Source organism: Cryptomeria japonica, chromosome 6 (genome assembly GCF_030272615.1).
Source record: "Cryptomeria japonica chromosome 6, Sugi_1.0, whole genome shotgun sequence".
In the NCBI taxonomy this organism is placed as follows: Eukaryota; Viridiplantae; Streptophyta; class Pinopsida; order Cupressales; family Cupressaceae; genus Cryptomeria; species Cryptomeria japonica.
This window is the reverse complement of record NC_081410.1, coordinates 131,844,892-131,857,028: the sequence shown is the minus strand read 5'-3', so window position 1 is coordinate 131,857,028 and position 12,137 is coordinate 131,844,892.

Here is a 12,137-nt window from a genome sequence, read left to right as displayed (position 1 = left end):
CCCTCTTGCCTTTTTCCTTAAGCCTTCCTCGAATAGTTAGGACTTCCTTTGAACTGATAGATACCTTCCTTTGCATCTCTTCACCAAGTAGGGTACTCACCACATCTTCATACTTCAAAACAACAAAATTACTACTGATAGCCATAACAAGAGAATCTCGAGGATCAGGCAAATGACAAAGAAATATTTGGAATTTATCCTCTTCATCCATCTTAACACCAACAAATACTAATTGAGCCACTAACATATTAAATGCTTTTAGGTGATCTACAATTTGTCCACCGTCTTCCATCTTCAAGGAATATAATTTCTTCCTCAAGAAAATTTGATTCAATAAGGATTTCACTTGATACATTTCACCAAGCTTAGTCCATAACTTCTTTGCAATGTTCTCTTCATGGACATTGATTAAAATAGTCTATTAGGCACAATATGATTAGACCCTTGGCTTTTCAATCCTAACATCATACTGAGCAGTTGCAGTAGGATATGTAGGTCTTCAGACATTTACATCAACAACATCCCACAGATCTCGATCTATTAGCAGATCTTCCATCTTCAACTTCCACATCTCAAAATTACTTCCATTAAATTTCTCCACCTCTATTCTCCCCAATGAACTTGCCGTCTGAAAATTCCTGCAACAAGATCAAAAAGTGTCTTTTGGACAAGCTCCCACTCAAATCTAGATTAGCTCAAAAAACCCAACAACCCACAACTAAAACTAAAGGTGATCAGTCTCTACTACCACTTGTAAGAAAGTTAAGTAGCAGAAAAAATTCTTACAGTAACCTTGAGAGGAGGGTAATGAATTTTTTTTTACATATCATTACAGTAGTTACATAAACTTAAGAGAAATAGACACAATAGCATCCATACCACAACACAATGATTTACGTGGGGAAAACCCTTTCAGGGAAAAAGCCCCGCACTCCAAAAGTCGCCTAATATATTATTGAACAATCAATAACAGATTACAATATAGTTGTTGAGAAAGCTCTTCACAGGAGTACCACTAATCAAATAGTCAGAGATACAATACAAGAAACCATCAAACAGTATTACAAAACCATGGGCTAAAACCACCCAATAAAGTAGAGCCGATCTTATCTCCACTCTACATGCCCTATGATGTGTCAAAACACACATCAACCCGTGTCTGTTCCTTTTATAGCTCATTTATGTGTCTGATGCATTTTATATTTCTTATTTCAAGAGTACAAACTTCCAGAGGCCATAACTTTTGAACCGTGTGTCTTATTGACAAATTGTTTGAAGCGTTTGAAAGCTCGTGAAGTGCTCTATCACCTCGTAAATCACTATATCATTTACACCCACTTTTCAAGGCATTTCAGAGCCTCTAAAGCCCTCAAAATTAAATTTAAACCTTTCATTGCACCCCTCCAAAATGGAAACTTTAATATCTTCAAAAATAGTTGTGATCTTGTGGCGTAACTTTATCAGAATGCTTATCTAGACAACCAAAAGCTTCGGGGAGAATTTTGCACCATTTCATACTCAAACGAAAACTTACTATAAATAGTAACCTCATGTAAATGCAAGGTTGAGACACCATTTTTTCCAACACAAAGTACACCTCTACAATACCTTATGGTACTTATTGAAAAGGGGAAAACAACATGCAACTCAAACAAATCTAACAACTATTTACAATCCCAAGAAGAATTGCACCTATAATGATAATGCTTGAGGTGGATCTCATTAACGGGAATCTTGAGGGCGTTACTGTCCATATCTTCTAACTCAAAAGAGCTTCCTTCCTTGCATTTAATAATAATAAAAGTCCCTCCCCATAATGCATCAAATTTTGAATGTTAGCATTGCTAGAGGTGTGCTCTTCATATTTCAAAACCAGGTCCTCTTCCTTGAAACTTGGGTTCGATGATTTTTTGTCAACCATCATTTGACAACTTGTTGATAATTAGCCCATGCATTTAAATCCTTTTATCTATTTTCTTGAGCATTCATTAATTCTACAAGTCTTACTTCCATGGCATCATTTTCTTCTAATTCCAGGGATTTAAGCAATTGTAGTGCGAGAATCTAAATGGAAATGGGCATTACCACCTCTTTCACATATACTTGATTGTAAGGAGATGCTTTTAATACATTCTTTGGAGTGATGCGGTCAACCCATAAAGCAATCCTGAAATTTTTGTGTTAGTCTTTATGATATTCTAATTTAGTCTTTTGATTAATTTGATCAGATTTTTTTTGATTGACTCTGCCAGACCATTACCCTGCGAGTAATAGTTTGAAGAAGTTTTAAGGAAAATTTTATGTGAATGCAAATTTTGATACCTTAGAATCCACAAATGCCCTTGCATTGTCTGAAATAATAGTTTTCGAGGAGCCAAATATGGTTACTAGATCTTCAAGAAAATTCATGATCTCATGCTCAATAGCATTTTTCAAAGGAATAGCCTTTGACCAATAGGTAAAATAAGTGGTAGCAGTCAATATCCATTTTTGTCCAACACTGGATACAAGACTGTGTTGGATATTATTGAGAAGTTTGTTGGAAGGATGTTTTGTCATTGATGTCAACATATTCTTCTATGTATTCCAATGTTGCAGTTAGATTAAATAAGTTGATTTGTTACAGATGAGTTGTTGTGGTTTAATGGGTTTTGAGATAAGTATCTCTAGTTGATTTAGCAAAAGTTTCAGTGGTACTCATGGTGTTTTGATCGAGTTGTGTGATCCGGTATTATGGTTGTTATTTAGTTGTTCGTGTTATTCGATATTCTAGTTTGTACTCTACATTGCTTCAGAATTGTTATATCTTGGTTTGTGGATTTGGGTATGTTTGAGATGTTCAGGTGTGTCCTCAATTCAGATGGTTCTTGATTTGAAATTCTGTAAGTGAATCTTTCAGTTTGTTAATCAGTTGAGTTGATGTTCTTGAGGTTCAATATAATGATGATAAATATTCTTGTAAGTGGTGATGTTGAGATTGTTTCTATGGTGATTCGTGTTGCTTGTGGATGTTGCCAGATCATGTTCTATCCGTGTTGTTGGTCTGTATTGATCATTGTGTGCAGTATTGATCATTTTCTTGATCTGGTGGTGTTCTTTGTGTTATGCGATATTTATGGTGATTGTAGCGTGTTGTGGATGATCGAGGCATAATTCTTGGAAGTGTTTTATGTTTGTGGTGATGATTTGGGTCCAAACCATTTCTTAGCTGATATTGTTTTGGTCTGCATGTGTTGTTGTAGCGTGTGAGGTTATTATTTTGTAATTTGTATTAAAGGTTTAACCGACCTTGAAATATAGGTTGATGAATTGTATAAATACATGTAATATTCATTTGAGAGATGTATCTACATGTGCGAATATTTTTTTGATCTTTCAAAAGTAGAGGATAAAAGCAAGGAAGTGTGAAAGAGTGTGCAAAAGTGTGAAAGTGTAGAGTCTTGAGTATATGTGCTTAACCAAAACTATAACCTGGCATTGAGAGATGTTAATTCACCAGTTCATGCAATCTGGATTGCTGTCCAAATATTATAAGGAAGTGAGCCTTCTTTAGGGTTGTAGGCCTTCTTGTAATTTGAGTAGTGAGCTCTAGGAAGTATTGTTGAATGCATGTGCATTGCCCATTGTAATATTTCACTTACTTCTAACAGGGTATTATCTCATTGTGGGTAGGTTCCCATTGTGGTTTTTCCCTTACCCAGGTTTTCCACATCAAAAATCTTTGTGTTATGTGTGTTATGTGTGTGGTGATGGTTTATGCTTTCATTGCTAATAATCATATTTGAGTTTGTGTTTAAGTAAAGTTTGTGTGAAAAATGATTCACCCCCCATCTCATTTTTCTACATTGTTTCCTACAATTGGTATAAGAGATAGATCCTCTGGAAGAAGCTTGACTGCTTGAGGAGATCTGGGATGGCAACCTTTTCTTTTAAGAAGAATAGTTTAAGATTTGATGGGATGAATTACACTCTCTAGAAGAACCGAATGGAATGTCATTTAAGATGCATCGGTGAAAACTATTGGAAGATTACTAAGAATGTGTATAATGTTCGTCTGAATGGTTCTACATCTCTAGATGAGATTAAGGAAGCTGAATTCAATATAAGGGTGAAGAAAGCATTGCTGAGTGCCTTGTCTAATTCTAAGATGACTAATGTGATGGATTTGCAAACTGCTCATGAGATGTAGAAGAAGCTAGAGACTTTGTATGAAGGTGATAGTCATGTGAAATTTGCTAAGTTGCAAAGCTTGAAAGGAAAGCATGAGATGTTGAAGATGGGCAAAGATAAGAACATTACCTCATTTATGCAGAAAGTGAATGAGTTGGTATTGAATATTAGATGTGCTGGTGGAGAATTGGAAGAATCTGAGATTGTTGCTAAGGTGTTGAGATCCTTACCTCTTGCTTACAAGCACAAGGCTATTGGTATTGAAGAGATCCAAAGTGTGACAAATGTGACTAGATACATGTTGATTGGAAAGCTTGTTGCTTTTGACTTGAGCGAATTTGGTGAAGACCCTTCTAAGTCTAAATTTGCACTCAAAGATACTGTATCCGAGAAGTAGAAATATGATCTAGGAGAAAGTTCTACAAGGGTGTCCAGATATGAGAGAGATGAGAGAGGTTGAAGAAGAAGAGAGAGAGAGTTTGAAGAGCTTGAAGCCCTGATTGTGGTGCAGGGGCACACTTGGGTCCATGGGACCTATTCAGGATGTTTTTTCTTGGTTTCATTTTTTTTTGTTCATTTTGGATGTAATAAGGTCTCTCAAACCATCTTCAAACCTTTGGAGTCCTTTTGTCTTATTTTGTAAGGCCTTGGTGCCAATTTGTTGAATATACTCAAATAGGGATATCTTGGTCAAACTAGGTCAATGCCTCCTAAAGTGTGGTATGGGGGTATCTATGATGTATTTGGTGTTTATATACCTTATTTGAGATGTATTCAAAGTTCTTAGGGGTCATTGGTGTCAAAACTATAAATTTTACATTTTTTGTAAAAGTTGCTTGACAACTTTCAATTTTGTCAAGACACTTAGCACTCAAAAGGTGGTTGTATGGATAACCAATTCAAATGGTGGTTATAGCCATTTATTCTAGAGTATTTATAGACCCCTCAGATGTTTGGAATGGGTTGGTTGATGCTATTGTATAGAGATGTAAGTTGAAAGCAATTCATAGACATTTTCTCTACAATTTCTAGAAAAAAAGATACACTTTGTTTCATACCTCTCTATTTCAGATGAATTAGAACTCAAGGCTGGAATTTTGGAGAGGTATCTGAGTTACCTTTCATTTGACACTGGTTTGGTTTTATTTCCTTTGGTTTTGTGCATTCTACAAGTGATTGTGTCCAGACTGGTCTAAAACCCTAGGTTTGGAGGGTTTTGTCAAGAATTATGCATATTTGCTCATTGCAGAGGAGGTTTCTCCAAGTGGGTTTTGAATCATTTTTGCAGAGGAGGAGTTCAAGTGGGGCTTTGAGCAATTGAAGGCCTAATATCTCCATGTATTAGGTCAGTTTGACAAGGTTGAGTGACTTGTTGTTGGTTTGGGTATCAAAACAGCCAAGGAGACCTTGAAAATTATGAAATAAATTCAATTATGACACCCTCTTACCTTCCAAATTGGTTATGTAGGGAAGTGGAGAGTCTAAGAGGTGGGTGTAGTGTTGTTGGAGGCCTAATTAGGCTTTGGTGGGACTGTAACAGTCTGATTTTGAGTGCCTTGGTCCAAAGTACCCCACCATGTTTTTCACATATGTTGTACAAATTCCAAAAGGGTATCTCAAAATGGTTTCATTTCATCCCTTGTTTCTGTGAATCAAAAGATATGATGGAATTTGTCTCGGAATAGGGCTACTTGAGTCTAGGCCCATAGGGTGTATTTTGTGTTGGATGGTCTAGTAGGGCTTGATACCAAGGTTGAGATTGGTTTTTTTGAGTCCAAATAGGTTAGATGAAATTTTGGGACTCCTTCCCCAACTCCTGCTTGTTCCCTATGCTTTGATTCTCATTAGGCCTATGTGAAGCATTGTCTAGGCTATAGTCCTGGTTGAGCACTCAATGATCAAATTGAAGTGGGGGTTAGAATCTAATCCATGATTTTTGTGAGACCTCTTTGACCCTATGCATTGTTGTGGTATTAGAGTCATATTTGGTTTGGTAAGGGAAAGCACTAGTGTGTGAAGAAGAGAAAGCGTTTTTTGAGTAGGCAATATGCCACCAAAGGTTGGATCAATAGTAGATAGGGAGTTGAAAGCCCTAAGAGAAGAGGTAGAGGAATTTAAGGCCAAGGAGAGAAGGAGGGATAGGGGTGATGAGAGTGATATTGACCCCAGAGAGGAAGAAGGAAGAGAAGGTGAAGGTGAGACCCCTCCCGCAAGCCCTTGGGAAGAGGAGATCCCTCTTGAAGAAAGAAGGTTCATCAAAGCCTTAAAGTCAGTCAAAGGGGATGTTGTTGATGTGAAGATGGAGCTTCCAATGTATGGAGGAAAAATGGATGCTGAGGAGTTGAGAGAGTGGATTGATGCCTTGATCAACTATTTTGAGTACAAGGAGCTGCCTGAAGATAAGAAGGTAAAATTTGCCAAGACCAAGTTGAAGGGTTCTGCCTTGATATGGTGGAACTACACCCAAGGAGAAAGGGTGAAACAAAACAAATCCATGATCAATTTATGGGATAGGATGGTGAAAAAAATGAAGGGACAATTCCTACTTGTTGATTATGAGGTTTAAATGTTCAAGAGGATGCAAAACTTGGAGCAGAAAGACATGGATGTGGCTGCCTACATTGAGGAGTTTCATAAACTCAACATGTTGAGAATGAAAAAGAAAAGGTGGCTAGATATCTGAATGGCCTAAGATTTAATATCCAAGATGAGATCAGCCTTCTTGTTCCTAAGACCGTGGATGAGTGTTTTCAAGTGGCATTCAGGGTGGAAGAAAAGTTGAAGAGGAATAGTGACCAACAAGGTAGAGGAAGAGGTAGGAGTTTCAGAGGAAGAGGAAAAGTTGGGGGAATAAATCAGTCCCAAAGACAACAAGGAGAATCAAATCCAAACAAACTAAATGGAAACTCTAATGGTAGAGGAAGTTCTAGAGGGAGAAGACCCAATGGAAGAGGAAGGAAGGGTGGTTCAGGAAGAGGATCAAGTACCTTTATTGGTATATGCTACAATTGTAACCAAGTGGGACATCCGACCTTCAAATGTCTTGAAAAGAAAGCCTCTAGTTCTCATGGAGGAGATAGGAGGAATCAGCTAGTGCAAGAGGAAGATAGCCAAAGTGTTAATGCACCACCCAAACCCATAGATCTAGAATATGGGAAGAGCCTAATGATGAGGAGAACACTTTTGAAGGTGCCAAGCACCAAGGAGCCACCACAGAGGAAGTCACTTTTGAGGACTTCTTGTAAATCCAGAGGGAATGTATGTAAAATCATAGTTGATTCAGGATCCATAGATAATTTGGTGTCAGTAGAAATGGTTGAGAAGTTAAGATTGAAGAAAATTCCTCATCTTACCCCTTACAAGGTGTCTTGGTTGAGTAGGGGATAGAAAGTTCTTGTAAATGAACAATCTTGGGTAGAGTTTCAGATTGGGGGGGTATAGGGATAGAGTCCTATGTCATGTGATTCCCATGGTAGCTTTCCATTTGCTTCTAGGACCTCCATGGTAGTATGATCTTAATGCTCAACATGATGGGCAGAAAAATACTTACACCATAACCAAAAATGGTGAGTCTTTTACTTTGAACCCTTTGCCGAATGAGAGTAGGGATAGACAAGTTGGCTCTAGTGTCATGGTGGTGGGTGAGAAGGAGTTGTTGAGAACCTTGAAGGAAGAGGGTGTACAAGGGTTTGCCTTGATCTTGAAGCCAAAAGGTGAATCATATTTGTTAATAAATAAGGGGAAAGACACTCCTAAAGAAGTGTTGAAATTGTTGGAGAGATACAAAGGTATAGTATGATAACTCAATGATGAATAGTGAGTACCAAACTCATACTGAGAGGGGGGGTGAATCAGTACAGGCATAAAAACTTTTCCTAAACTAGTTTGATTGCAGACTATAAAATACTGACAATCCCTAACACCGGTCCAAACCAGACTACTACCGGTTAAACACAGTGCAACTGTGAAAGACATGAACAAATCAATCTTCTTAACTTTTCATACAACCTACTCCCTCATTTCCACTTTGTCCTTATGCACAAACAGATAATTTATCATCAGAGATATAATAACTAGCTAGATCAACATGATTCACCACTTGATAGAAAACAACCAAGCATCATAAGAAAAGGATATCACACATGACACACATATTTTTCATGTGGAAATCCAACTGGGAAAAACCACAGTGGGGATGAATACCCACAAGCTATTTTGAACTCTTTAGAAGTCCGCTCTGTTAGAAGCCTAGTTCAGTTAAAGACTGTTACAATAGTTTCGGTTAGGAATCGATCCTATTAGGGATCACTCGGTTAAGGGATGGCTAGAATACCCGGTTAAGGGTTAAAACCTGTTAGAGGTTACCTTGTTAAAGGATTTTATGAACTCAATGGCTTTGAGTCACCCTGTTAAAGGATTTACAACAAGCTGGTTAAAGCTACCCTATTAAGGGATTTTTCAACTGTTGAAGTGATTAGAGATCAATAGGTATTACAATGATTTGATAATAACACTCCATGCCAGTGTAGATCCACTTTAGTTCCTTCCTTCTGCACACACACTATGCAGGTATCAATCCTCTCAACTAGTCTGGCAAGAATCACATATCTCTGCACATAGATACACACACAACATTTGCCAACAACCTCAGCATGAAACATCACATTGACCTTATAGGAAACAGATAGGTCAGTAGCATAAACCCTAAACCCTAAACACTTAGGTTAAAAAATTTAGTCAGTTCAATCCTGACCATTGAACAATGTGCATTTGAATACAACGGTCTTGAATAGATCTCAAGACTTTCTCCATCGTTCGTTCTTTGCTGCTCCTTGGAGGTGATAACCCATCATGCGTTCTCCACTATTTGCAGAGACTTCGCACATTCCTGAGGTAGATAGGATCAATCTCCTTCATGCAAGATCCTTCATGTGCATGAGGTTGACATGGCAACATGATCTGATCTCTATTATAATGCTAACTCATCACACAATGCCATTAGTTGAAACGCACAAGCTCGAAACACTTCAACTGGAAACCCTGAAGCTGAGACTACCAACAGGTAATTATGCCATATGAACCCTAGATACAAAATATTCCTTATATCGGTTCTCATTTCGACATACTGGTTTTGGTTCACAACACCATACCGGTTCACTTGGACAAGCATACCGCTTCACTTTTTCACATATGCCAGTTCACAACATCATACCGGTTCTCTTTGTCAGTTGCTTAACTTCAATAATCTTGTTCACTCTTCATCATGTTACCGGTTTACTGTTCAACATATTACCAATTCTCTTTCAGCATATTGACATCAATGACAACACAATATCATCATGTCAACATATTCTGCATATATGCCAACAATCTCCCCCTTTGGGATTGATGGCAATATACAAAGATATCTCTCTTTCTCCATCACATCTTCTCCTTAATACTGTAAATATATTTTCCACTTCACGTCTTCTCCCCCTTTGACAACAATGCCAAAGTGGAGGCACAAGCTTCGTTGTTCCACTATGCTGCTCCCCCTGAGGAGTAGCATCCTTCAACACATCAATCTTGAAAAGATATAGCGAAGTAAGATCGAACTGATGTGGAGCACAAACCTTTAGATTACCTCTTGAAGGGGCAACACCCCTAACTCACCTCTTAGATAGGTAAAAGTAGCCTTTGGTAGAGGCTTGGTGAATATGTCTGCTAACTGCTCCTTATTGAAAACATGTTCCAATACCACCTCTTTGTTCTGAACCTTTTCCCTCAAGAAATGATACTTGAGTTCAAAGTGCTTGGTTCTAGCATGTAAAACCGGATTCTTGGATATGTTAATTGCACTTGTATTGTCACAGAATATACTTACCGGTTCATATACAGGAACTTTGAAGCCATTCAATACATGCTTCATCCAAATAGTCTGGGTGCAGTTCATAAAAGCTGCAACATACTCCGCTTCTGTTGTAGACTGAGAGATACAACTCTACTTTTTACTCATCCATGAGACCAGTCTTCTACTGAGAAGGAATGCACCACCGGTTGTGCTCTTCCAGTCATCTACATTACCAGCCCAATCAGCATCTCTGAACACTTTCAGGTTGAAATCATTATTGTATGGATACCATAACCCATAGTCAATAGTTCCCTTCAGATATCTAAGAACCCGCTTGACTACTACCAAGTGGGATTCTCTTGGGCTTTGCTGAAACTGAGTGGTAATACCCACTGCATGTGCAATGTTCGGTCTGCTATGCACTACATAATGCAACTTACCAATCATTGATCGGTATTCCTTCTCATTTACCAATGCTGAGTCATCCTCTTTTGATAGTTTACAACCGGTCACCATTGGTGTACCAACTAGTTTACTGTCTTCCATGCCAAAGGTCTTCAACACCTCTTTGACATACTTGGACTGAGTAATAAAGATTCCATTTTTCATTTGTTGAATCTGCAGTCCAATGAAGAACTTAATTTCCCCTATGAGTGACATTTTAAACTCCTTTTTCATCTCATCTGCAAAGTCATGACTCATCTTGTCATCTCCACCAAATATTATGTCATCAACAAATACTTCGCAGATCAGAATATGATATCCTTCTAATTTCAAGTAGATATTGATATCTTCACTTGTTCTTTCAAATCCAATCTTCACAAGATGGGAATGCAAGCATTCATACCATGCTCTTGCTTCTTGCTTCAGTCCATATAAGGCTTTATGTAGCCTACACACCATGTTACTATCTTCTGATAGGGCAAACCCATCTGGTTTCTCTATATACACCTCCTCTTCAAGTATTCCATTTAAAAATGCAGATTTTACATCCATTTGGTATACCTTGAATCCTTTAAAAGTTGCATATGCAAGAAGCATACGAACTCCTTCCAATCTTGCTATAGGAGCAAAGGTTTCACCATAGTCTTCTCCTTCTTCTTGGGCATATCCTTTACATACTAGTTTGGCTTTGTTCCTTACCACTGTGCCATCCTCATTTAGCTTATTTCTGAAAACCCATTTGGTTCCAATGACATTTATATGCTCCAGTTTGGGTACCAAAGACCATGTACCATTCTTTTCTATTTGGTCAAGTTCCTCCTCCATTGCCTTGATCCAGTCGTCATCTTTATGTGCCTCTTTGAATGATTTAGGCTCAAATTCAGAGATCATACATGAGCTTTCTCTGACCTTTCTTCTTGTAAGAATTCCTGCATCTTTGTCTCCTATGATCTTCTTTGGATCATGATTGAGTTTGACATACCTAGGTATATTCTTAACAACTTCCTCTTTCTTTTCTTCATCATCCTCATCTTCATCAGCATCTACCGGTGTAGGAGCACAATTGCTGGTACTGGGCTGATTTGCAACCGGTTCCCAGAAGGTTACTACCAGTTCATCTCCTACATGCTCTCTGTTGGTTTCCTCTGATTTCTCAAATTTTTCATCAACCCTAACATTGATGCTTTCAAAAAATCTCTGAGTCCTATTGTTGAAACATTTGAGAGCTTTTCTCTTAGTGGAATACCCTAGGAATATTCCCTCATCACATTTAGCATCAAACTTGCTCTGATGTTCACTCCTCTTGATATAACATTTACTACCAAACACTCTGAAGTAGCTTACCATTGGTGTCTTATCGGTCCAGTACTCATAAAGAGTCTTATCCTTTCCTTTCTTGATGAGTACCCAGTTCATTGTGTAGACTACAGTGCTCACCGCTTCTCTCCAAAAGGTGTGAGCAACCTTTCCTTGGATCAACATAGTTCTAGCCACTTCAACCACAGTCTGGTTGTTTCTTTCTACTAAGCCATTATGTTGTGGAGTCCGAGGGGTAGACAGTTGCCTCTTGATGCCATTCTCTTTATAATATTTGTTGAATTCACCGGAAGTGAATTCCCCTCCTTGATCAGTTCTAAGGCATTTAATTCTTCTACCACTTTCCTTTTCTACTAGTGCTCTAAAAGATTTGAAC